Consider the following 25795-nt stretch of genomic DNA (forward strand, 5'->3'; position numbering starts at 1 on the left):
TGGCATGCAGATCTCTCTGAGTTCAAAGCCAGCCTGGTCTACATCTACAGAGCAAGTTCCAGGATAGGCTCCAAAGCTACACAGAGAAACCCCATCTCAAAAAATCAAAGGGGGGGGGGTAAGAAAGAGCAGACAGTGCTTTTAATCACTGAGCCATCTCTCCAGCCCTCTTAGGTTTAAAAAAAAAATTTTTTTTATAACTTCAGCACATTCTCAGTTGCTTTCAGTAAGAATGAATAGTCCCATTATGCCTTACATATTCTTTGATGTATGTATCCCCTCTCTCTCTCTCTCTCTCTCTCTGGTTTTTTTTTTTTGTTTGTTTGTTTGTTTGTTTTTTGTTTTTTTGAGACAGGGTTTCTCTGTCCTGGAACTAGCTCTGCTGTGTACCACCAACGCCCAGTGTCCTTTCTTTTTTTCAAGACAGGGTTTCTTTGTGTACCCTGGCTGCCCTAGAACTTATTCTGTAGACCAGGCTAACCTCAAACTCAGAGAACCACCTGTCTCTACCTCCCTAAATCTATTACTTTATGTGTATGAGTGCTGTCTGTATCTATGTTTGTATATCATGTTCCCAAAGAGGTCAGAAAAGAGTATCAAATCCCCTAGACTGAAGTGACAGTTAGCCAAAGGTAGGTACTAGGAATCAAACCCAGGTCTTCTAGAAAAACAAGTATTCCTAACCACTGAGCCAACTCTCTAGCCCAGCTGTAACTATACTGTCTAGATAACAGTATGAATTAATAGGCAGATCTTAAGATTTCGAGGTTACAAACTCTCCACTCAAGCCAACTCAAGTATAAAAGTAGAGTTTTATTACTTTAGTTAATATCTCAAGGTTGCATGGATTCCATGTACAGCAGCTAGGTCCAAGAACACAAAATATATTGTCTGTCTTCACCATTCTCATCCAAGGCGCAAGCAAGAGCCTCAGGCAACAAGCTTGACAATGCTTCTACTATGACCTCAAGGCAAAAACAATGTTAGTCAGGAGAAGCCTGGGACAGGTCAATTTCAGTGGCTAGCCACAATAGGATCACCCAAGATGGGTTTTAATCAGCAGCAGTCAACTGCAAATCACACATTCTCACCCAGCAAAGCCAGCAGCAGTATCACGGGAAAGGGATGGCAAAGCAGGATAGGCTGACAGAAGACATCCTCTTCCTCATCATCACCATCAGGGCCAGGGCAAAACCCTGCAGATCCTGGTTCGTTCCTGCTCACACACGTAGGACAAAGTTTCATTGTGAACTCTGCACAGTGAGACTGACAGCAATTATCTAACTGCACTGTGATGACAGCCAAGTGGGATAGTCTATGTACTCACCCTTGGGCCCACAGTCATGGAAATGAAGGTGAGCCTGGGATGGGTGGCATCCTTGCTCTTTGGCCAACTTCTGCCATGGTACACAAAACACAGCCAATGTCTCAGCTGCCACCTCTGCAGTGGCTTTCGGGTTCTGTAGTCACAACCTGCTGCAGAATCTGTGCAGCCAGCCCTTACTGGGGTGACAGGCACCTGGCCTGCTACCACAGCTGTGCACCTGGACCCAGGGTGTGTCCTCCATCCACAGGCTCAATCCCTTCTCCATCTGTACCAGGCACCTGTCTCACACTGTGGCCATGACATTAGTGTTCTAGAGACCCACAAACATGGTGTTGATTTCCCTCTCCTCCTCACCACTTAAACTGTCAGATGCAAGATCTGCTCTTACTGTAGTCCAGACTTTCACCTAATTGCTTAATGGAGGCCCCTGGCAGCTCCTCAGGCATATCCAGACTATCAGTGCAGTACTCTTGAGCTTTGGGGCCATTGTTAAAGCACACAGAAGTTATGTGAACACAAGCCGGGGACTAGGATCAGAGGCCAGGGCAGCTAAGCAAGCACTGGACACAGGGAGGATCCCCTTCCAGCCCTATTGGAGCCCACACCCTACTACTCCAGGCCAAGCATGCTGGAAACTACCTGGCTTTTCCCACCCGACCAACCCAAACGGGAGTAATGAGGGGCTCCTGCCACAGCGCCCTCTTCTATGCCGTTGATTCTCCTGCCCTGTGTTTCCAATTATCAATTGTTTCATTCCCTCTTTACTTCCCTGCTACCATTTCTTTGTGCTGTTGCTGCCTCACAGCCCCAGATGGCTACTGTCTAGTAAATGAGGTGCCTTCTCTAATCTCTGAAAACAGACACCAACCATTCTCTCAGAGCTTCTTCTGTTTCCTGCTAGAGATCAGTATCAGGGATCAGGTTCATCTGTGCTGTGCCTCAGAGTTCTGATCTGCTGCACCTCAAAACAAGCCAGTAATTACTTCCATGAGTTTTTTTTTTTCTGACTATATTTTTACTTTTATTGATTGTTGGTGTTAATATCAGTAGGACCAAAAGCTAAAGGGGAATTTTTATAGTGGGCCAAAGGAAAAGAACTTTTGAAGATTTTCACACATTATCACCATTTTAAGAGAAACAGATGGCTGGGGAGTGGTGGCACTCACCTTTAATCCCAGAACTTGGGAGGCAGAGGCAGGCAGATAGATCTCTGTGAGTCTGAGAACTGTCTGATCTACAAGAGTTAATTTCAGGACAGCCTCCAAAGCTACACAGAGAACCACTGTCTCAAAAAACCAAAAGAAAGAAAAGAACAGATGGGAAGTAGACTCGGCTCCAGGGTTAAGAGCGAGAGCCCTTGGAACCAGGCACTGGCGGGGCGCGCCTCTCATCCCTCAGGTGGTCGTATCTCTATGATTCTGAGACCAGCCTGGTCTGCATAGCCAGGGCTACATAGAGAGACCCTGCCTCAAATAGATATATAATAAACTTCAAATTTTTATCAAGTCATTTAAATAGCTAAAACTCACAACAAAAAAAAAAAGGCTAAAAGAGACAAAAATAAACTTGAATAACTTTATCATTTATTTATAAGGAAAAACTAAAATAGGATCTTCAACTTCAAGAAACTCTCAATTTTTTTTCTTGGTGTCAGATCCCCTGAAGCTGGAGTTACAGACAGCCAAGAGCTTCCATGTAGATGCTGAGGTTCTGAGGCCTCTGGAAAAGCAGCTGGTGCTCTTAACCACTGAGCCATTTCTCTGGCCCTAAAACTTAATTTTTATAAAAGATATTTCAAAGTGGTTAATACTCAAAAAGGTTAGAATCCATCTTCTAAAATGTCATTCACTTTGTTGTAAAAATGATGCCTAAATAAAAACATTAACAGTCAAGTCTCTTGATGTCCTAACAAGTTCAGTCACACAGCAGTGTGCTGGGCCTCAAATCATGAAATATTATACTCTAGCAACCACTCAGATTGCCAAGCCTTCCTCCCTGTAACAACAAGGGCATGTGGTAGACACCCACCCCTTGTTCTGTCTACAGTTACCATGCACTGACCCAAAAGCTCATGCTCTTCATAACCCCAAACGCCAACACTTGATGCAGTTTAGAAACATATTTTCATTTGATCTATGTCCATTTAGCAATTTTTATTAAAAGTGTGTTTTTCAGTTTGTATTTTTATATGTGTTTAAGGTAATTTATTGATGTTATTGGTTTATCTTGTACTCATGATGTTTATTATAAAAGGCTGACATCTGCTTGATACAATTGGTAAGCACACTTTTCCTTGTAGACTAAGGACAGCAGTAGGGATACGATGTGGCTTGGTGACACAGCACTTAGGCTTGGTGACACAGAAGCCCTGGGTTCCATCCCCAGCACCCTAGAAAGGAAAAGCAAAGGTTAATTTGTCAGGAGCTACCTGCTTCTGTTTTGCTTCGCAGTGCTAGGAATCGCCCCTGGAAGTCCCACAGTGAAAGGCAGGTGCTCTGCCATCAGGCTACAGCCCAGAACTCTTGCAAGAGGAATCCAGACTCACCTAACAGACCAGACACCAGTTTTCCAGGACCTTTCAGGCCCCACACACTATGGTCAATAGAAAGCTTTAAGGGAGGCCCTGGGTATGATCCTCCCCAATCCTATAAACTGTGAGGGGTAGTACATGCCTGTAATACCAGCTCTTGAGAAAGAGAATCAGAAATTCCTCATCTATGTATGAGGCTCTATCCACTGGGCTGCATGAGACCCTGTCACAGGAAAGAAGGAAGGAAGGAAGGAAGGAAGGAAGGAAGGAAGGAAGGAAGGAAGGAAGGAAGGAAGACAGAACAGAAGCCAGAATTCAAAAGGCACTGTGGAAACTTGGGAATGCTAAAGCGGTAGGTGGCAGTGAGTATTTGAACAGCTACAAAGTGATTCCTTAGCCTAGACAAAAGTGAGAACCTGTCTTACAAACCTCTCAAGAACTGCAGAGAAATGCAAGGTACCCCAGCCAACACTAGAGGCAATGCAACCCTGGGCAGCTAGGCTGCTTAAATCCAGAACCCACCCACCCCCTTTTTTAAGGGGGAAGTGTGACAGGGAGCTAAGACAAAGTCTCATTTGATAGCCAGGATTGGCCTGGAAGTCACCTTGTAGACCAAACTCAAACTCAGAGATCTGCCTGCCTCAGTTTCAGAAGTGCTGGGATTAGATTAAAGGTATACACCACTACACACAGCAGGTATCATCGTTGATAAAAAAGCAAAATTTTATGAACACCAAAAATTGCTTAAAATATATTCATGATTTATTATTAGCAAAGGTTTGATTTGTATATCTACTTAAATCTATACATGGGTCTCATAAAGATTCTCAGGCAAAATGGTGTGAAGAGTAGAAAATTGAAGTTATCTCTGCTTCAAAGACCAAAGTAAGACGAGAGCCATTAAGCACAGCATCTAATGAAGCTCTAACAGGATCCAAAGGGGAAATTCTATTATCTAGAAGAAGCATTCAAGAAGATGCCCACTGCTAGGTGTAGTGGCATACATCTGTAATCCCAGCAATTAGGAGGTGAGGCCAGAGGTTCAAGCGTTCAAGGCCATCCTCAGCTATAGCAAGTTTGACTGGAATCTGGGCTACATGAGACCTTGTCTCAAAAAATCAAGAGAAAGAGAAGAAAATCAACACCCACCCCCAACTCAAACCCTGTGTGCATCCCACACACATGAGCACAGGTGTGGAGCCAGCGGTCAATTTCCTGTATTGTTCTTTAGGTGACCAATTTGTTTTTTGAGACGGAGATATCTCCGTTGGCCTGGAGTTTATAGATGAGGCTGCCTGGCCAGGAAGGCCCAGGAATCCACCTGCTCCATTTCCCAGCTCTAGGATTATAAGCACACACCACCTGCGGATCTTTTTAACACCGTTCCAGGATCCAATTCAGGCCCTCATGCTCACACAAGAAGAACTGTACCACCATCTAACTCCTCAACCCCACAGTCCAGCATTCTGAACAACAGGAGCCTGCTAGTAAGGTCCTCTGACCTTACTCTACACAGTAAAATCGCCTGCATTTGAAGAACTGCATCCAGGTGAACTTTTTGTAGCCTAGAATACAGCAATAGCCTATGTATGCACCCACACCCTACATAGCTGTTAGGAGAAAGTGGCTAAGTACTTTGTACGTAAAAAACGATTTACTAAAAAACGCCCACTAAATTAAACAGTTCTAAAGGAGGCTGATGTATATCTACCTAAAGTCCATTTTATGCCTGTTTAGTTGCACACCTATAAACAAACTCCAAACCTAAACCCAATAAATTAAAAGTGGCTCAGTTCCCAGCCAGCTGCTTTAATTACCACTGCACTAAATAAAATAGCCTATTTTCGATGAAGCAGAATAACTAGGACAACATCAGAATGAATCAGTGCTTTCACATGCACCATGATTTGCTCACCTTATTCCAAATGCCTATTTTTAAAAAGTTATAAACCAGGGACTTGTTTTGCCCAAGATCAAGAAATGCAGCTCAGTGGTAGAGCCGCTGCCCAGCACACAACCCTAGGCTCGATCCCCAGGACCACAAAAAAATAAAATAAAAATAAAATGCAGGGGCTGGAGAGATGACTCAGCAGCTAAGTACACTTTCTGCTCTCCCGGAGGACCCATGCAGTTTGGTGATTTGTCACCGGGTACTATTTTAAAGTGACATAATCTTCCTTCTGAACTGATCTTTGATCATGATTATGCCTCTTGTGTGCCTAAACACACCTTTTTCCAAAGTCTTATTATGTGAGTTAGTAGTCATTTTAGCTTTTCTATGACTAGTAGTATATTTGTGCATAATGGTATATTTATTTTCATCTCTTCTGCTTTATTTTAGTTTTTATGCTTACCATGTATCTTACATAGTTCTTTAGAGACATAGCTGAATTTCTTATTTTTTAAGATTTATCTTTATGCTGGGAAGTGGTGGCGCACACCTTTAACCCCAGCACTTGGGAGGCAGAGACAGGTGGATCTCAGAGTTCGAGGCCAGCCTGGTCTACAGAATGAGTTCCCAGACAGCCAAGGCTGTTACACAGAGAAACCCTGTCAGGGGGAAGGGTGATCTATTTTTATTTATGAGTAAATGAATGTCTACGTGGGGCAGAGACAGGATTCAGGTGACTGAAGAGGCCAGAGGAGGGTTTCAGACAACCCAGAGCTAGAGTTCCAGGCTGTGAGCTGCCCAGCATGGGTGCTGGGAACAGGAGCAGCACCTCCGGAAGAACTCTTAACTGCTGAGCCATCTCCTCAGCCCCACACTGCTATTCTGTAAATGCTGGCTTTAGATGTTTAGATGCATACTTAACCAACACAAACATTTCTTGCTGTGAATGCACTCTGCCAAATGGTATCGTCAGTAAATGTGGAGGCTGAAGTTTTAAGCCTTACCTTAGTGTCACTGCATCTTTCTGAGTGTGTGGTGGATGTCTGTCAGCATGCAGAAGCCAGAGCTGTCCTCTAGAGCTCAGCCTGTTTCGGAGGCAGTCTTTCCCTGAACCTGGAATTCACAGGCTCAGCTAGAGTGGATATGCAGCCAGCCCCAGGGATGCTGCTGTCCTTTCCTCCCCAGCAGCAGGATCACAGACTGGCACTGCTGCAGCTGACTTTCTTATGTGGGTGCTGAAGAGCTAGCCCCAGACCGTATGCTTGCCTGGCAAGCATCTTAACAACTGAGCCAATCCTTTTACCTATGAAAATGATTTGTTAAATGTGTGGTTGAATCTAATTTTATATATTTACATGAATATAAATAGTCGAGTGAGAAAAGGTGGAAACAACAAAAAGAAAGCACTGGTAAATTTGGGGCTAGGAGTTCGGGTTGACACTCTGCTCGGGCTCAGCATGTGTGAGCACTTAGATGATTAGCACTGGAGCTTCTTCACGAAGGAGCCAACCATTCTTACATGGTGCTTCTATGGTAGGAGGAGATTTGCCCAGATCCATGCAAATTCCTCCCAAAGGAAACATTCAAACAAAACAAATAGCTGGGCATGGTGGCACACAACCTTCAGTCCCATTGCTAGGGAGGCAGGGTCTCTGACTTCAAGGCCAGTCTACAGGGGGACTTCCAGGACCGCCAGCACTACAGAGAAACCACCACTGCTTCAAAAGACCCAAATAACAGATGCACCTTAGTGGTAAAAGCAGGCCCCGGGTTAGACCCTCGAGCACTATATATGTCTTTGGTCTGTTTGTGGGTGTTTATGTGTGTATGCATATATGTGTGTGTATGTGTCACATCTATAATGTATAAGCAGAGGTATATAAAGTTCTAGTTGAGGAAGAGAGAGTACAATAAAATTCTCAGCCTTCCTGCTCAGCTGTGCCCTACTCGGGAACTCCATAGCCAGCCATTCTATTTTTTGGTTTGGTTTGAAGACAGGGTCTCACTATGTGGCCTCGGCTCTCCTGGAACTTGATATATAGACCAGGCTGGGCCCCTGAGAGGGTGCTGGCACTGAAGGGCTGAGCTACCACACCCAGCCTATATTGTTTTTAAGCAGGTCACAATCAAGAAAACCCTCCACGTCGTCCAATGACCTCTAGCTTGGCCAAATACTGACTTTTTCACTGGCCAAAGTGGTGATGAGCAGACGGGTAGGGCAGAAACAGGCAGGAGCTGCAGGGACAAAGGAAACATTGGGAGAGTTGTACTGGTGGGTTCTATGGACAGAACGGGTTCTATGCCCGCTAAGGGCAGAGAGGAAAGCTGGGGAGTAACAAGTCCCAAAGACAGCCTCTGTGTGTCACAGAGCAAGCGCACACTCTGGCCTGCAAGCCCATCCTTACTCAGTGCGGGCATGGGGTGCTTTCTTCCAGCACACCTCGGGGAAGTCACAGTAATAAATGTCTATGAGAGCTGCCTGAGGTTTGTCCCTCAACACTGTGAATGGAAGGGGAGGGAGAAGGGAGGCACGTGGAAAACTGCCATGACTGAAGTAACAAATTAGAGTGAGTATCTGTCAGGGTTACTTTAGATTTCAAATTTAACTCAGCACGTGAACCCACAGCCACTGTTCAAACTGTGAGTTTTATAATTATGATTTACTTTAAAAAAAAAATTCTCAACCAGGGCTGGAGAGACGGCTCAGCAGTTAAGAGCACGGACTGCCCTTCCAGAGGACCCAGCACCCAAATGGCAGCTAACAACTGTCTGTAACTCCAAGATCTGGCATCCTCAAGTAGATACACACTATGCAGGCCAAACACTAATGCACATAAATAAATTGTAAAAAAAAAAAAAAAAAAAAAAAAGTTTTACAAAAATTCTCAACCAGTCTTCCAAGCAATCTAGAATAAACAGTTCCGTTTATTTTCATTTAGAACCTTTTTGTTTGTTGGTTGGTTGGGTTTCTCTGTGCTTAACAGCCCTGGCTGTCTTAGAATTCACAGAGATCCGCCTGTCTCTGCCTCCCAAGAGCTGGGATTACAGGCATGTGTCACCACTGCCCCAGGTGGATCCTGTTTAAACAAGTTATTGTGACATATGGCTATAATCTAAGCTCTTGGAGCGCTGAGGCAGGAAGACTACTCCACAATTAGAGACATGGCCAAGAACCACAGCCTCTGGAAAGACATCATCAGTCTTTCTCATGGAAAGACATGGAATAGAGAAACAGTAGCTCCCAGGTGAAAAGCCACATGGCCCATGCTTACAGAGGGAAAGTACCTGACTTCTCTATAATTGGACTTGTCTACAAACCAAATTTCATGAAGTGTTTAAGGAGTGCACCTGCCTCTGAAAACATGTTCAAATACAGCTGCTATGGCACCATACACTTGGCAGAGAGCATGGAGACTGGGACCTAAGAGCAAAGGGACACTGCTCACATTGGGTCGGCTTTCCCAGCCTTAATACATGGGGAGTCAGTTTGACTTGCTGTGTTTTGTTGATTTCCATGGGAGACCTGCCCTTCCTGAACAGAAATGGGGGAGTGAAGGGAGGTAGAAGGTGGAGAGGAGAATAGGGGGCTGGGGGAGGGGAGGAAAAGGAAACCAAAGCGAAGATGTAAATTAAGTATATAAATTCAAAAATAAATAAATAAGGGACAAAGACAAAAACCTAATCCCCTAGGTCCATCATCCCAGCTATTCAAGCAGTTGAGACCGGAGAATTACCAAGTTTAAAGATGACCTGGGCTACAGAGGTAATTCAAAGCCAACCGGGACAATTTAGTGAGTCTATTTCAAAAAGTAAAACAGGGGTGCAGTGTGACATAGTGGTAGAATGCCAGCCCATCCTCAAGGAGCTGGTGGCTTTGCTCAATAGTAAGAGTGCCTGCATAAGGCATGTGCTATGTTTCATCCCCCAAAATATAGGTATTAGCATGCCCCAGCCCAAGGACGAGAGAAAGTAATCCACATTTTAACAGAGTAAAAAAACAAAACAACTCCTTGCCCCACAACATAAAAGGCCTTACAGAAATGACCACAGATGAGTGAGAAAGTTTTCTGTGCCTCCAGGGTGTGAGGCAAGATCCAGAGACTAAGGCAACAAAGGAGCCCAGAGGCAACAGACTCAAAAAAGGAAGTAAGACCTGCTGTAGGAAATATCAGCCATTCCACATCCGAAACCAGGTGCTTTTTGGGTACCGTACCTGCACTCCCCCCCCCCCCGGCCTTATTTGCAAACTGGCTTCCCCTTTGCCCTGGAAACACCCAGAGACAACCAGGCAGGCTGAGCCAGCCATTGCACACAAGCAGCCAAGATGCAATGCCCTCACACTTCACCTCCTGTTCCCAAACACAGCGGGCAGTCCACCAGCACCATCTCAGATCTGCACTCTCAGCAGCCAAGATGCACAAAGCCGTGAGGCACCGGGATGTACTAACGGGCAAAACTTGTGAGCTAGACCTGTGATCCCAGCACTCACAAGGTGAAGACAGGAGGATGAGAAGCTCAAGACTACAAGGCGAGTTCTAACATGAGCTACAAAATACCTTACTTAAAAATTAATAAGCAAAACACTTGGGCAGGACGTGGTTGCATCGATCCTTTATTTAACCTCAGCACCTGCGAGGCCGAAGCAGGCTGATCTCTATGCGTTCCAGACCAACCAGGGATACATACTGAAGTTTTCCGCACCCCCAATAAAAGGCAGAAACTTGAAAAGAGAAAAAAATGGAGGTGCAGGAGTAAACTTTTTTCCATCCCTTCTCTTAAACCCCGACGTCTGGGTACTTGCCCAAGCCAGAATGATTATTTCCATAGCCTCAAGGCTAAAGTCTTCCTTCCGGTCATTGTGCTTATTTCCATCTCCTCCTCCCTACCCCCCCCCCAAAAAAAAAGTGGCCCCGCGGTATCCGCAAGCCAACAGCTCCGGACAAAGCCCACAAGGCTGGCCTCCACCTGGAAGCAGGGCGGAGCGCCGGGCGGCCAGGGCGGGTCCTGGCGCTGGCTACAGAGCCCAGCAGCTCCCGCCCCCCTGCCAGGGCCCCCGCCGCAGTTACCAGGGCACCCATGCCCCGCCTCCGTCGTGCCCGCCGGCCAATCGCGCGCTGTGCTGCTGCCCTAAGAGCCGCGAGCCCCAGATACACACACGTACACACACACACACACACACACATATACACACACACATACACGCGCGTGCACACATACACCGAACCCGACCCCACGGGGCTCAGGAGGGGGCCCCACGCGACAGGGAGCGCGCCCCCGGAAAGCCGGCTCGGCCAATCAGAGCGAAGGAGAAGGCTGCGCGGCCCCGCGAGGGTCCGCTCGGTCACGCGCGGGGGGGGGGCTGCTCGCGCGAGACCACCCCCCCTCCTCCCCGGACCACCACGCACACGCGCTTATGTATACAATATGCGCACGCGCAGAGCGCCGCGAGCCCTCCCCCACGCACCGCGGGTGCGCGCGTGCAACTGTCGTCTGCCCCCACCTCGGCCGCCCCATCCCCCCCAAAGCCGCGTCGCGTCCGCTGCCAAGGCCCCCAAGCAGAGCGGACTTTGGGGTGCGGGGGGGGAGGGGGCTCACAGCGCGTCCGCTTCCTCACCCCGGAGTTGTCCCATCGTCACTCACAACGCGCCAAGCGACCCCAACTCTCACGCCCCACCGTCGGTGCACACGCACCCGACGGGGGCAGAGTGTCGAATAAAGACGCCCCCGTTCGCCATGGCACCCCGAGGCTGGAGGGGACGGCGGAGGGGACATCCTAAGGCGACAGGGACTCACCCGAAGTGCAGCCGGGGAGGGTCGGGGAGGGGGGGATGCGGACAGCAAGCGGGTGTAGGCCGGAGGGGCCTCGGCTGAGGCGAGCTGGCGAACGGGGTGGAGGTGAGAGGGCGAGGGGGGCCCGTGCGTCTCGGCCGTGCTCCTGTCACCGCCGCATGGCCGCCCCCGGCGGGGCCTCGCTCCTCGCTCGGATCGCCTCACGCGGGGGGAAAGAGGGACGAAGCCCGGGGGTGACCGCGGCAGGCGAGCGCGTGCAGGGGAGCGGGGGGGCCGCCGGTGCCCCCTTTTCTCTGCTCTCCGAGCTTCTCTCTCACCCTCCTCCTCCTCCTCCTTTTTTCCCCCTTTTTTTTTTTCTTTTTCTTTTTTTTTTTTTTTTTGTTCCTCGAAGGTGCCGCTGCGCGTGCGCACGAGCAGCACCGCCCACCGGGAGTTGTAGTTCTAGACTGGCGCTTACCTACACGACGGGTGGGTACCCCGAACTATAACTCCCAGACAGCCTTGCGCGATGAACCCAGATTCTCTCCCCACCGCCCCCCTTTAGGCCGAACCGAAGCGCCGCGGTGCCCGGCCCTCTCCGGCTAGGACTGTCAATGGAGGAGCGCGGGTGGTGGGAGCGAGAACATGGCTGCACCTGGGGCCTGCGCGGCCGTCCGGATGGGGGAGGGGAGTGGGGTGGAAAGAAACGGGAGACCTAGATCGTGCGTGTGTCCTCCCCACCTTGCTTCTGCTGCAGGCCACAACTTCCACTTAAATAACTCTTTGCAACCTACATTCCCTTGCAAATTGCAAAGTTGGGGACATTGCAAAGACCCGGGGAGCCCCGGGGCTGGACTGTCGCCTGTTTTGCAGAGGGAAGTCCCCCAGCTCCGGTACACAAAGAACTCAATGTTTTCAAATCTGGCCTTAGAAGCAAACAGAACGAACTTGCCCTAACTTGGGACAGGCAACGGATGGGAGGGGGTGGGTAACTCGTGGTTTCTATTTCTCTCGAGTCTTCGCACACCTCTACAATGAGAAAAAAAAAAAAAAACTGGAAAAACCCCGATTGTTCCCACAACTACAAAGAGATTTAACTTAAAGCCCCTCCTCCGTCTCTTATATTTATTTTTACTTCTCAACTATTTGATAAGATCAATGACTTTAGAGAATAACAACTAACTGTTCGTCTAAGTTAAATTCAAAAGTTTAAAAAGCCCGTGTCTGAAGAACTCGTTAATGCAGAGCACTAAGTTGAGTGAATTTGTGGTGTTTGTCGTTTGGTTTTTTGTTTTTTCTGCCCACCCCCTACGCCAGCCGAATATTCGGGCGCCCTCCCCCATCCGCTGCTTCTCGGTAGGTGGCCACAAGGCTTTTTCCAGCCTCCCAGCCTCTTTGTCGCTTGCTGGAAAACTTTCCGTGCAAACCAGTCTTTTGATGTAGTTCCAAAACCCTGCCTTTGAATTCGGGTTCAAGGATTGGCGTTCCCGGTCGACTTTCTTGCATGAAACCGCACCCACAAAGCCTCATCTAGAATCTCCATGTTGGATTTCTTTGCACTCCACAAAGTCTTTAAGGATCCCTGGGAAGCAATCTGATTACAGAAGCCGCCTACATTTTTTTTACGATTTCCCCCTAACAATATTTACACCCTTCGTTTCCTTGCCTAATCCGATTGTGACTGACTCAACTTTGTCGAGTCTGTCCAGAGCTATTCATTAAGTTGTCAAAAGAACAACTTTCTCTATGCACTTGGATTTCATCGATCTTTGGAATATTGTAACCAAATTCCAAACTTTGAAACAGAAGGCAAGGCTCCGTTGCCGGGAGGGGAGGGGGGACTTTGTTCTGAGATCCATGCCTGAAATTAAATCAGTCCAAACTTACATACTATTTTTTCCTATACATGTTTAGGACAATAGTTCAACAGGCTGTGGCTATGAACACCTGAAATTCCAGCACTCGGGCAGTAGAGGCAGAAGGATAGACACACAAGTTAGAAGTCAGACTGGTCCAAGTGGGGAATTTAGGTCTGCCAGGGCTACATGGTAAGACCCTGTCTCAAAACAACCAACAAAGAAAGGAAGCATTACAAAGTTGCTGTGTGTGTGTGGCTTTTGGAGGCATGTTTTCTCTGTGTAGCTTTGGAGGCTATTCTAGTAACCAAGCTGGCCTCGATTTTCAGAAATCTGCCTGCTGAGTGCTGGGATTAAAGTTGTGTGCCACCACCAACCGGCCAAAATTGCTTTTTCAGTTGGGCACATACGATTAAAAATAAGTAATACTGGCTGGTGGTGGCACTCTCCTTTAATCCCAGCACTCAGCAGGCAGAGGCAGGCAGATCTCTGTGAGTTCAAGGCAAGGAGTGCCAGAACAGGCTCCAAAACTACAAAGAAACCCTATCTCAAAAAACCAATAAATAAACTGCAGTAAAATTGAAGATTTAGGGGCAAAATGTAGCTTAGTTGGTTCAGTAATTGCCTAGCATGCACAAACCCATACCCTCAGCACTACATGAACCAGATATGGTGGGACATATCCATAATCCCAGCCCTTGGAGACAGGAAGATAAGAAATTCAACATCATCCCCTATTACACAGAGAATCAGAAACCAGCCAGGGGTGCAGGAGACCTTGCATTAAATAATAATGGTACTCTTCATGACAAACCATTTGTAAGAGTATACTATCATAGCATCTATGTGAACATTACTCAAAACACTAAAGTTATCCACACCCTTCTGCCCACTTTCTTGACAGGGAAAGACTGATTTTGGGTGGCATCCTTGATCTTCAGCCAGCCTTTTCCACTGCTGGAAATGTTTTCAAGCTCCTTCATGAGCAGGCAGTGCCTCTCCATTAACTCTTATATTTTCCAGTCCAAACTCGTTCCTATGTAACCATCTCTTACTGCAGTAAATGGTCTCTTACACATGCTCAGTCCTTTCAGAAGATTTGTTGGATGCTATTGTTTTGTTTTGGCTTTGAAATGGGTCTCACTCTGTAGCCCAAGCTGGCCTCAAACTTCCCACCCTTATTCATCAGCCTCTGAGGACTGGGATTATCGGGTAGGCATAACAATGCCAGGTCTGAAATCTCAGTAGATAATTTAGCGCATCTCGACAAGTCACAGTTGCCTACAATCCAAACAAGTTTTCTGTTCATGTTTTCAACTCCCACAGTTGAAACCCTTTTCATCTCCATTATACAAATATCTTTTTCTCCTCTCACCCACCTCATTTTTCCAGATAGGGTTTCTCTGTGTAGCTTCTGCTATCCTAGAACTCACTCTGTAGACCAGACTGGTCTTGAACTCACATAGATCTGCCTGCCTCTGCTTCCAGGAGCTGACATCAAAGGTTTATAAAAATATCTTGACTATAATCTTTGCATACTGAAGATATTTTCCTTCACAGTTTAATAAAGAAAGGACTCCTTGTTGTAGATCTTAGATGTTTTTCTTTTTCCTTTCTCAGCTTTAGAGATAGAAATTGAACCCAGGGGCTCCAGCAGGCTAGGCAAAGCAATCCACCACTGAACTATTTCCTCAGCCCATTATTTGCGTATTCTTTTGAGGTAGGGTCTTACTAAATTGCCCAGGCTTTTCTTCAACTCAATGTCATAGCCCAGAAAGGCTTTAATCATTCCATTCTCCTCGCTTATGTCTCCTGAGTGTTTAGGATCCCAGGTATGTACTCATCTTTTCAATTAACTTGAAATTTTTCACTTAAAGACTTTCAGCCGGGCTGTGGTGGCACACGCCTTTAATCCCAGCACTCAGGAGGCAGAGGCAAGCAGATCTCTGTGAGTTTGAGGCCAGCCTGATCTATAGCTGGAGTTCCAGAGGAAAAGGAAAGAAAAAGCTTTCCAACTGGGTGTTGGCAGCACATCCTTTAATCTCCCAGCACTCGGGAGGCAGAAAGAGACAGGTGGATCTCTTGAATAGGAGTCCTTTTGCAAACTGGCTGACTTTCCATATTGGCAAGCTCTAGGTTCAATTGGGAGAGCCTGTCTCAATATATAAGCTGCTGAACAAGCAACAACTCTTGGTGTTACCTCTGGCCAGTATGGGTAACATGCATACACACATATATGAACACACATACACACACAGCTATGCGTACCTCATACACATACATGTGCAAAAAAAAAAAAAAAGTAAAAAGAAAAGAAAAGCCAGAATCAGTAATTTTTTTTTTCAAGACAGGGTTTCCTCTGTGAAGTCCTGGCTGGCCTATAGACCAGGCTGGCCTTGAACTCACAGAGATCTGCCTGCCTCTGCTTCCCTAGCGCTGGGATTAAAGCATTCACCATTGCACCCTGGTCTTAATGAGTACTCTTAACACCCTTTATCTTAGACAAGAGAACAAGAAGATACAGCATATGTACACTTGAACTTAAGGCCATTTTCTAGGAAAATTAGCATTCCTTGAATGCAACCACTGGAAAACACAAGACTTCAAGCCTAGATCTGATAAGGGAGACAATTACTGTATGACCAGAGGGCAGGTGTCACTCCCAGGCTGGATGTCCTGGACATAGGAATGACTCATATCCAGAGTGGTTACAAGCCCTAGAGATGTCCTCAAGCTACTTTAAATGGAACAGAAGATTTTGGTTTTAAGATAGGGACATACATGAGCTGGAAGAGATGGCTCAGAGGTTAAGAACAATGGTTGTTCTTCTATTCCAGGCACCTACATGGCAGCTCACAACTGTCTATTACTGTCTATTCTGGGGGATGCAGCAGCCTCACACAGACATATGTGTAGACAAAAACACCAATGCACATAAAAAATATAAATAAAGGGGTTGGGGATTTAGCTCAGTGGTAGAGCGCTTGCCTAGCAAGCGCAAGGCCCTGGGTTCGGTCCTCAGCTCCGAAAAAAAAAAAAAAAAAAAAAAAAAAAAATATATATATATATATATATATATATATATATATATATATAGTAGGGACACACAAAGTCTAGGCTAGCCTAGGTAGCCAATGATGACCTTGGACTGCCAAGATTGCAGAAGAGCATCAGATACACACCCAATTTATAAGCAAGGTTTAAAAACATGGAAAGGACTGGTAAGATGGTCTGTGGGTAAAAGCACTTGCACCAAACCTGACAACATGACTTTGAACCCTACAACACACATGGTAGAAGAGGGAGCCAACTCCCAAAGGTTGTTCTCTGATCTACACCATACACTCAATCTCTGCCTGCCTGCCTGCCTCTCTCTCTCTCTCTCTCTCTCTCTCTCTCACACACACACACACATTCACATGCAAATAAAATGTAAAATTAAGCCTCCAAGATGGCTTAATAAGTTACAAAAAACAAAACATTTTTATAAAACGAGAGGGCTCAAAAGTTTGCTCCGAAGTTAAGATCACATGCAGCCCTTCCAGATCTGAGTTTTTCCCAGCACTGTCATCAGGCTGCTTACAACTGTGTGTAACTCCAGCTACAGGGGATCCAACCCCCTTTTCTGGCCTTCTTGGGTACCCACACTCACATGTGTACATATCTGCATTGGAACAGTCTTTTTGTACACTGCAGCTATGTATTATCTTATTGGTTAACAAAGAGCTGACTGGCCAATAGCTTAGGCAGGGAAAGGTTAGGTGGGACCTGTAGACAAAAACAAGGGTGTGGAGTTGCCAGGAGATTTGGAGAGAAGCAAGATGAATATGCCATGTTGAAAAAAAGGTATCACCATATGGTAGAGCATAGATGAGAAATACAGGTTAATTTAAGTTGTAAGAACTAGTTAGTAGCCAAGCAGCGGTGGCACACACCTTTAGTCCCAGCATTTGGGAGGCAGAGGCAGACAGGATCTCTGTGAGTCCAAGGGCAGCCTAGTCTACAAAGCTATACAAAAAAAAAAAAAAAAAAAAAAAAAAAACCCTGCCTGGAAAAAATCAAATTAAAAAAAGAGAACTATTTAGTAACCAGCCTAAAATTATCAGACAAGCATTTATAATTAAGTCTCTACGTGATTATTTGGGAGCTAGCCGGCAGTCCTGATAAAAAGCTCGCCTACACATACTGATATGCAGACACAAACATGTACATAATTAGAAACACAATTAAGAATCTATAAAAATTTAGATTTCATTTATGTGTATGAGTGTTTTGCTTGCATGTGTGTCACATGTGTGCCTGGTGCCTTTGGAAGTCAAAAGAGGTGACATCCACCTGAAGACAGTGTTCCAATGAGTCCACCAGACCCAAGATAAATGATAAATAGGTATTTATTAGGGAAACACACAGATAAGAGTAAATAACCGCCACGATCTTCCTGCTCCAGAAGATGCATTCTCTGATCTTCCAATGTTCTCCACAGCCCAACAGAGCAAGAGCCAGTCTCTCCTCTACCTATAATGGGTCACAGCCGCACCTGAAACCACACCCAAAGGGTGTGGCCACCACTACAAACTCACTGGCTAGACAAGATGCTACTACATCCACCTTGTTTGTTTGTTCTTTTGTTCTGTCTGCCTCTGCCTCCCAAGTGTGCCGCCAGCATGTCTTTGCTCCCAGCACTCAGAGGCAGAGGCAGGTGGATCTCTGAGTTCGATGCCAACCTGGCCGATAGATGGAGTTCCAGGACAGAAACCAAGGGCTACACAAACAAACAAACAAAAAAAAAACATGTACCACCACACCAGTCTTGCATTAGTCTGGAACTCACTAACAAGACTTGGCTGGCTGACTGGCTGACCATTGCGCCCCAGGGATCTGCCTGGCTCTGCCTCCCCAACACTGGGATTACAAGTAAATATTATCATACCCAGGTTTTTTTGTGTTTTTGTTTTGTTTTGGTTTGTTTTTTTACATAGGTTCTGTGAATCAAACTCAGGTCCTTATACTTGGAGAGAAATCACATTACCTACTGAGCCATCTCTCCAGCCAAGGCAAAAGGGGCTTAAGTACCCTAAGTACCCTAGTGCTTTGCAATGAACAAAATTAAACCATTCACACAAAGACACGTGAGAACCGGAAGTGCAATTTAGATCATGGCTACATTACTGATAATTACAATAAGGTATAGCTCGTATTCATTTATTTGCTTAGGTTTTTTTTTTTTTTTTTCCTTTACTACTAAAAGAATTTTAAGGACTATACATACTTAAAAAGCCATTTGTCAGAGCTGGGGAGATGGCTCATAAGTTAAGACGACCTGGATTGATCTCCAACATCCATGTGGCAACTGACAACCCTCTGTAACTCCAGTTCCAGGAAATGCAACATCTGGCCCCCTTGAGCATCCATGTGGTACGCGTACATGCATCAAAGCACCAATAACACCTAAAATAACATTGAAAGTTTCTTTTCTTTTTTTGTTTTCTTTTTATGAGACAAGGATTCTCTGTGTAGCTCTGGGCAATATGAACGGGATCTCTAAGGGAGATATAGCTGTCTAGAGATACTGGGGACTGCTGTACAGTGTGGTAGAAATGGAGTGTGGTTGGTCTGCAGCTAGAATTATCTTGGGCTATATCTAGGCCATTAATCTTGGGCCAGTTACCTGAACTTTCCTATTTGACCTAAATTCTAGTAGATAAAGTCCAGGGTGTATCTCAAAGCTTAACATACTTTTAGGCTCCATCAACCCTACAGCTAAGTAAGATAACTAGATGATACCTTTGAGTTTAGCAGGTGATTTCCTGCTCACCATATCCCAGATACCTGAAGCTATTATGTCTCTGTAAGATGAATGTTTCTGGCCCAGCAGGTCCTGTTGCCCTTGAGCCCCAAATAAACACACAGATGCTGTATTAATTATGAAACTGTTGACCAGTGACTAGGGCTTCTTATTGGCTAGCTCTGTCTTAATTCTTAACCCATTTCTATTGATCTAAGTATTTCCACGTGGTCTTATCTTACTGGAGAAAGGTCTGGACCTCTTACTCCTTTGGCTACCACATGGAGACTGACTCTGGCAGGCTCTTTTGCCTACCTTTCCCAGATTTCTCCTAGCCTTACCTATCTGACTGCCTCATTGGCCACTGGCCCAACAGTGTCTTATTCACCAACCAATTAGAGAAACATATACAAAAGGACATCCCCCATCATGACTCCTATTTGGTAAATGTTCCATTTTAGGAGTTTTAGCCTGGCTTGTTGGTACATGCTTGTAATCTCTCTCCTGCATAGGTGGAAACTAGAGAACAAGAAGACATCCTGTCTTAAAAATAAAAAACAAAATTGCCAGGAGGTGATGGCAATTTTAGTCCCAGCACTTGGGAGGCAGAGGCAGGCAGGTCTCTGTGAGTTCAAGGACAGCTAGAACCATCACACAGAGAGACCCTGTCTCAAAAAACAAACAACAAGTTATTTGTTATGTTGGTTATGTGTGTGTGTGTGTAAGTGCCCATGGAGTCCAGAAGAAGGCATCAGATACCCTTGGAGCTGGAGTTACAACTGTGAGCCATCTGGAGTGCTGGGAACGGGGCTACTTTATAATAGGTGTGGTGATTGGAAAGAAAATGGCTCCCAAAGGGGTGGCACTGTTTGCAGTAGGTCCAGTCTTGCTGAAGGAAGTGTGTCACTGTGGGGGCGGGCTTTGAAGTCTCTTCTAAAGCTTCACACAGTGTGACAATCAGTCAACTTCCTGTTGCCTGCAAGATGTAGCAGTCTCAGCTCCAGCACCACGTCTGTCTGAATACTACCATTCCCCCAGTCATGAGGATGATGGACTGAACCTCTGAAAGTGTACGTGAGCACCTCAATTAAATGTTTTCTTTATAAGAGTTACTGTGGTCATGGTGTCTTCTCATGGCAATAGAACCCTAAGACGACAGAGCAGCAACTACTAAGCCATCTTCCCAGCCCCCACATACTAATTTTTTTACATTTAGTGTGTGTGTGTGTATGTGTGTGTGTGTGTGTGTGTGTGCGCGTGTGCACGTGTGTGGAGGTCAGAGGACAACTACTTGCCTAGGTTGTTTCTCTCCTCCGGCAATGTGGTTCTTGGGGCTAAAACCCAGCTTGTCAGTCTTGGCAGCAAATTCTCTTACGTGTTGAGTCATTTCTGAGATTCCTTTTCATTTTTTTTTTTTTTTTTTTTTTTTTTTTACTTCCTGGTATGGGGGGGAGGCTTTCATGCACCCTGTGGTGCATGTGTGGAGGTCAGAAGTCAACTTTGCGGAATGAGCTCTCCTTTCACCTTTGAGGCAGCGTCTCTCTCGTTTTTGCAAGGCTTCCTGCTCTAGTCTTGTTGAGAACTTCTGGGTCATTCTTGTCTATGCCTCCAGCCTTGCAATTGGAGTGTGCTGGGATACAGACACATGTCACCACATTGAGCCTGTTTAAAAAAAAAAAAAAAAATACATGAGTACTAAGGTTTTCTCTGTGGCTTTGGAAGCTGTTCTGGAACTCGCTATGTAGACTAGGCTGGCCTCAAACTCACAGAGATCCACCTGCCTCTGCCTCCCGAGTGCTGGGATTAAAGGCATGTGTCACTACCGCCTGGCATAAGTCAGATATTTGCATTATGATTCATAACACTAGCAAGATTATAGTTATGAAATACCAACAAAATAATTTTATGGTGAGGTGAGGGGGGTCGCCACAACATGAGGTATTAAAGGTCAAAGCATTGGGAAGGTTGAGAACCACTGAGATAAACAAGCTCACCAGCTTGTGGTGGGTTTTTTGTTTTGCTTTGTTTTTATGTTCTGCATTGGCATTTTGTTTGAATGCATGTCTGTCTATGTGAGGGTGTCAGATCCCCTGGAACTGGAGTTACACACAGTTGTGAGCTGCTGTGTGGGTGCTAGGAATTGAACCCAGGCCCCTCTGGAAGAGCAGCTAATACTCTTAACCACTGAGCCATCTCTCCGGCCCATAAATACATTTGTTTATTTGTATGACTGTCAGTGGGTACATGTGTATCATGGCAAGTGTGTCAGAGCCAAAGGAGAACTTTTAGGGGTCTAGGGATCAAATTCCAGGCTTTAGGCTCGACAGTAAGTGCCTGTACTTAATGAGCCATTCTGGGAGCTACCAGTCATTGTTTTGTTTTTGAGACAGGTTTCTTGCAGCCCATGCTGACCCTCACCAAGTCACCATGTAGCTGAAGACTTTTTTTTTTTTTTTTGCTTTGAACTTTGATCCTCCTGCCTCTAAGATGAAAGTGCCAGCATTATCAATGTGGAATACCACCCCGTTTATACAGGAGATAACCAGGGTTTTATGCACACTTGGCAATCATGGTGCCGGTGAAGCTGCACCATCTGCCTCTGATAGCTACATCCTGATGGTGAATATTCCAGGAACTGGGAGCATTGGCTTACTATGTATACCATGTTAGCCTTGGATTGGAACACCTGCTTTGCCTCTTAGAGGGGTTCAGGCTTGACCTCTTTTGAGGTAGGGGCTTATTGTGTAGGTCATGCTGACCTTGACTTGAATTTCCTACTGCCAAGATCTCCTCAGTGTTGGAATTAGATGTGTGTGCTATGATGTTCAACACATATCTGATTTTTTAAAATTTATATTTATTCCCAGTCAGTGGTGGTCACACCTTTAATCCCAGCACTCAGAGGCAAAGGCAGGTGGATCTCTGTGAGTTCGAGGTCAGCCTGGTCTACAGAGTGAGTTCCAGGACAGCCAGGACTATTATATAGAGAAACCTTATCTCAGAAAACCCCCTAAATTTTTATATTTATTTATCTTACATATATAAATGTTTTGTCTGTATGTATATATATGTGTGTGTCTGGTGCCTGCAGAAGCTTGAAGAGTATGTTGGATCTCCTAGAGCTAGAGTCACAGATGGTTGTGAGCCACCATGTGGGTGCTAGGAATTTAACCTGGGTCCTCTGGAAGAGCAACCAGTGTTAGTAACTATTGAGCCATCTCTTCAGCCCATAAGTCTGTTGTTTTGTTTTGTTTTATTTTTTAATAAAAACCCAAAGTACAGGAAGGTGCATCTATGTCCTGTCGACTCAGGAGGCTGAGATGGGGATGTGGGTGGGAGCAGAGGTTGAGCCCAAGGAAGACACTGAGCATGCCTGTAATCCAGCACTTACAATGGTGAAAAATCAGAAGGAAAGCAGGGGGTCGGTGGTGGTACACATATTTTGCTTGTTTGTTGTTGTTTTGAGACAGGGTTTCTCTATGTAGCCCTGGCTGTCCTGGAACTCACTCTGTAGACCAGGCTGGCCCCAAACTAAAGGAGATCTGTTTGCCTTTGCTTCCTGAGTGCTGATATTAAAGGCATGTGTCACCACACCTAGCTTGGTGACACACATGTTTAATCCTAGCACTTGGGAAGCAGAGACAGGAAGATCTCTGAGTTCGAGGCCAGCCTGGTCTGCAGAGCGAGTTCCAGGACAGCCAGGGCTACACAGTGAGTGTCAGGTCAGTCTGAGCTGGTACACCAAGAGACCCTGTCTTGAAAGATCCAGCTGACAGGGCTGCGAATGTAACTCCATTGGTAGAGTGTCGCCTAGCATCAGTGAGGTCCTGGGGTCCCACCCTTAGCACCACATCAACAGGGAGTGGAGATGTACGCCTTTATTCCCTGAACTCAGGAAGTGGAGGCAGGAGGGTCAAAATTCAAAATCATCTGTGGCTGCAAAACCAGTTCAAGGTCAACCTGGGACATGTGGCCCTGTCTTAAAGCTCACTGATTCCGCTGATTTAATGAATTTGGTAGCCACACTCCCTTCTTCCATCTATAGCTGGCCTCATTTCAGATGGGCTGTACTCATATTTCACAGATAAGCCAGCTGTGGTGGCGAGGGCCTGTAATCTAAGCACTTAGAAGGCCAAGGCAGGATAAAATTTGAGACTGGCTGGGCTGCATTGGAAGGCCCTGACAAAGGGAAGAAGTGGGAGGGGCTGGGAGAAAACCAAGTGGGGGTAACAGCCCTTGCCATGCAAGAATGAAGACCTGAGTTCAAACCCCCAGAACCCTCGTGGAAAGTTGGGCATGCTGGTTGGTGGTGGTATCCGCTTTTAACCCCAGCACTTGGGAGGCAGAAGCAGGTGGATCTCTGTGAGTTCGAGACCAGCCTGGTCTACAGGGTGATTTCTAGGACAGCCAAGGCTATACAGAGACCTGTCTCAAACAAACAAAAAAGCTGGATGTGGCCTTGTGAATGCTTTTAATATTGTGGGTGAAGGGTGAAGACCAGAGGAACTCTGGGGCGTGCTGGCTGCCAGCCTCGATCCAAATTCAGCAAGAAAGCCTGTCTCTGCAAACATGGTAGAGAATGGTAAGCAGGAAACCTCGTGTACTCTCTGATGTCCTCACCCACATGGGCACAGACACCTCACATGCTGCACACATACACTACACACATATGTCCTCGCCACCAAAAACAAAACAAAACGAAACAAAAAAACCAACCAACCAAACAAACAAACAAAAAAACAGAAGAAAAGAATACAGGGCCCAGGGATTAGTAAAGGTACATTTTAGTTCATTTGGGGTTTTGTTTGGTTTTTGTTTTTTTTTGGTTTTTTTTTTTTTTTTTGAGACAGGCTTTCTCTGTGTGGTCCTGGCTGTCCTGAAACTCACTATGTAGATCAGGCTGGCCTGGAATTCAGACATCTGCCTCCTGAGTACTGGGATTAATGTTTTTCTCTTTTTTTTTTTTTTTTTTTTTTTTTTTTTTTTTCTTCAGTGTCTTCCTAAGTTATCTAGGCTGGACCAACAGGATGACTCAGTGAGTAAAGGCACTTGCCATCAAGTCTGACAACTTGAGTTCCACCCTGGGACCCACATGGTAGACAGAGAGAACTAAACAACCCATGCTGTCCAGGAATTCAGCATCATCTTAACTGCATTACAAATGCTGGGAATACAGGCACAGAGCGCCACACTCAGCTTGAGACAAGCCGCGATGGGTGCCTTACAACTGACCATTAAAGAAGGTGGGGCAGGAGCTGCAAAGCAATGAAAAAGAATAACCTGTGTGTGGATCCCTGGGGCTCCCTGGGGCTCTCTGGCAATCTCCAGGTTCCATGACTCCTTTACAAAATAATAATACATATAAATATGATAGTGGGCTGGTAAGATGGCTCAGTGGGTAGAAGTTCTGGTTATGCAAGCTCTGGCAACCAGAGTTAGATCTCCAGGACCTACATAAAGATGAAAAGAAAGAACCAACCTTGAAGCTGGCTCTGTGCACCATAGCAAGTATGTCTATACATACATCACACACACAAACACACACCATAAATTTAAAAAAAAAAATTTTTTTCCACAAAAAACAGGGTTTCTCTGTTGTAGCTTTGGAGCCTGCCCTTGCTCTATAACTAGGCTGGCCTCGAACTCACACAGATCTGCCTCCTTCTGCTTCCCCAGCACTGGAGTTAAAGGTATGTGCTACCACTGCCTAGCCCCAACAAGTAAAATTTTAAGGTGAATTTGGGTATGGTGCTGCACAGCTTTAATCCCAGCACTCAGAAGGGAAAGACAGGCAAATATCTCTAAGTTTGAGAACAGCCTGGTCTATGTAACTAGTTCCAGGATGTCCAGGGATACATAGGAAGACCCTGTCTCAAAAACAAAACAGACAAAAAATAGAGAAGATGCAATTGCAATTGAGGAAGACACCTGTCACCAGCCTTTGGCTTCCATATGCATTCACATAATGAAATGCACATGTATACACACACTCATGCCGAACACATGCACGCACACACAGATTAGAGCCTATGTGGTTATAGGAAGCGCCACAGTGCACAGCTCACAGGGGAAACGGCAAGTAGTTAGCTGGTGCTGGCTATAGCCATGACTCTAAAGTCACTATGAATTTCCCCCCCTCTAGGACCAGGTGCAGGTCAGGCTGGGGAATGACTCTGGCCTGGATCACAATGGTCCTTCAGTGCCAGCCAAGAAGTGTGTGGCAGACACGCTGGTCAGGATGCCTGTCATTCCAGCCTCCATTTCCAGGCAGTATTACATCACCCACTCAGAGAGGCCCAACCAAGCTGCCTCCCCCCCCCCCAGTTAATGTCTCTGTCTTAGTGTATGTCCTATTGCTATAATAAAGATCATGACCGAAAGCAGTTTGGAAGGAAAGGGTATTTGGCTTACACATTTTGATCACAGTTCATCATGGAGAGAGAGAAGTCAGGATAGGAACTCAAAGCAAGAATCTGGAGGCAGGAACTGAAGCTGAGTCCATTGAGGAACACTGCTTACTGGTTTGCTCCCCAAGGCTTGCTCACCCTACTTTTCTTTCTTCCTTTCTTTCTTCTTTTTTTTTTTTTTTTTTTTTTTTTTTTTTTTTTTTTGTGGGGGAGTTCATGTTTTGAGACAG

At 45.9% G+C, this 25795-nt stretch overlaps 1 protein-coding gene across 13 annotated transcripts in view; it reads right to left on the reverse strand.

Moving 5' to 3' along the window:
• The window catches only part of Gtf2i (general transcription factor IIi), an 82067-nt gene extending 70179 nt beyond the window's left edge, over positions 1-11888 (reverse strand). For all 13 annotated transcript variants that reach the window (XM_051204861.1, XM_051204860.1, XM_051204856.1 and 10 more), the window contains exon 1: positions 11542-11888. The gene's annotated coding sequence lies outside the window, so the exon portion shown is untranslated. The remainder of the gene's footprint in view (positions 1-11541) is intronic.
• Positions 11889-25795: the final 13907 nt, after the last annotated feature.

The sequence above is a fragment of the Phodopus roborovskii genome, unplaced genomic scaffold (assembly GCF_943737965.1).
Source record: "Phodopus roborovskii unplaced genomic scaffold, PHOROB, whole genome shotgun sequence".
Classification (NCBI taxonomy): Eukaryota; Metazoa; Chordata; class Mammalia; order Rodentia; family Cricetidae; genus Phodopus; species Phodopus roborovskii.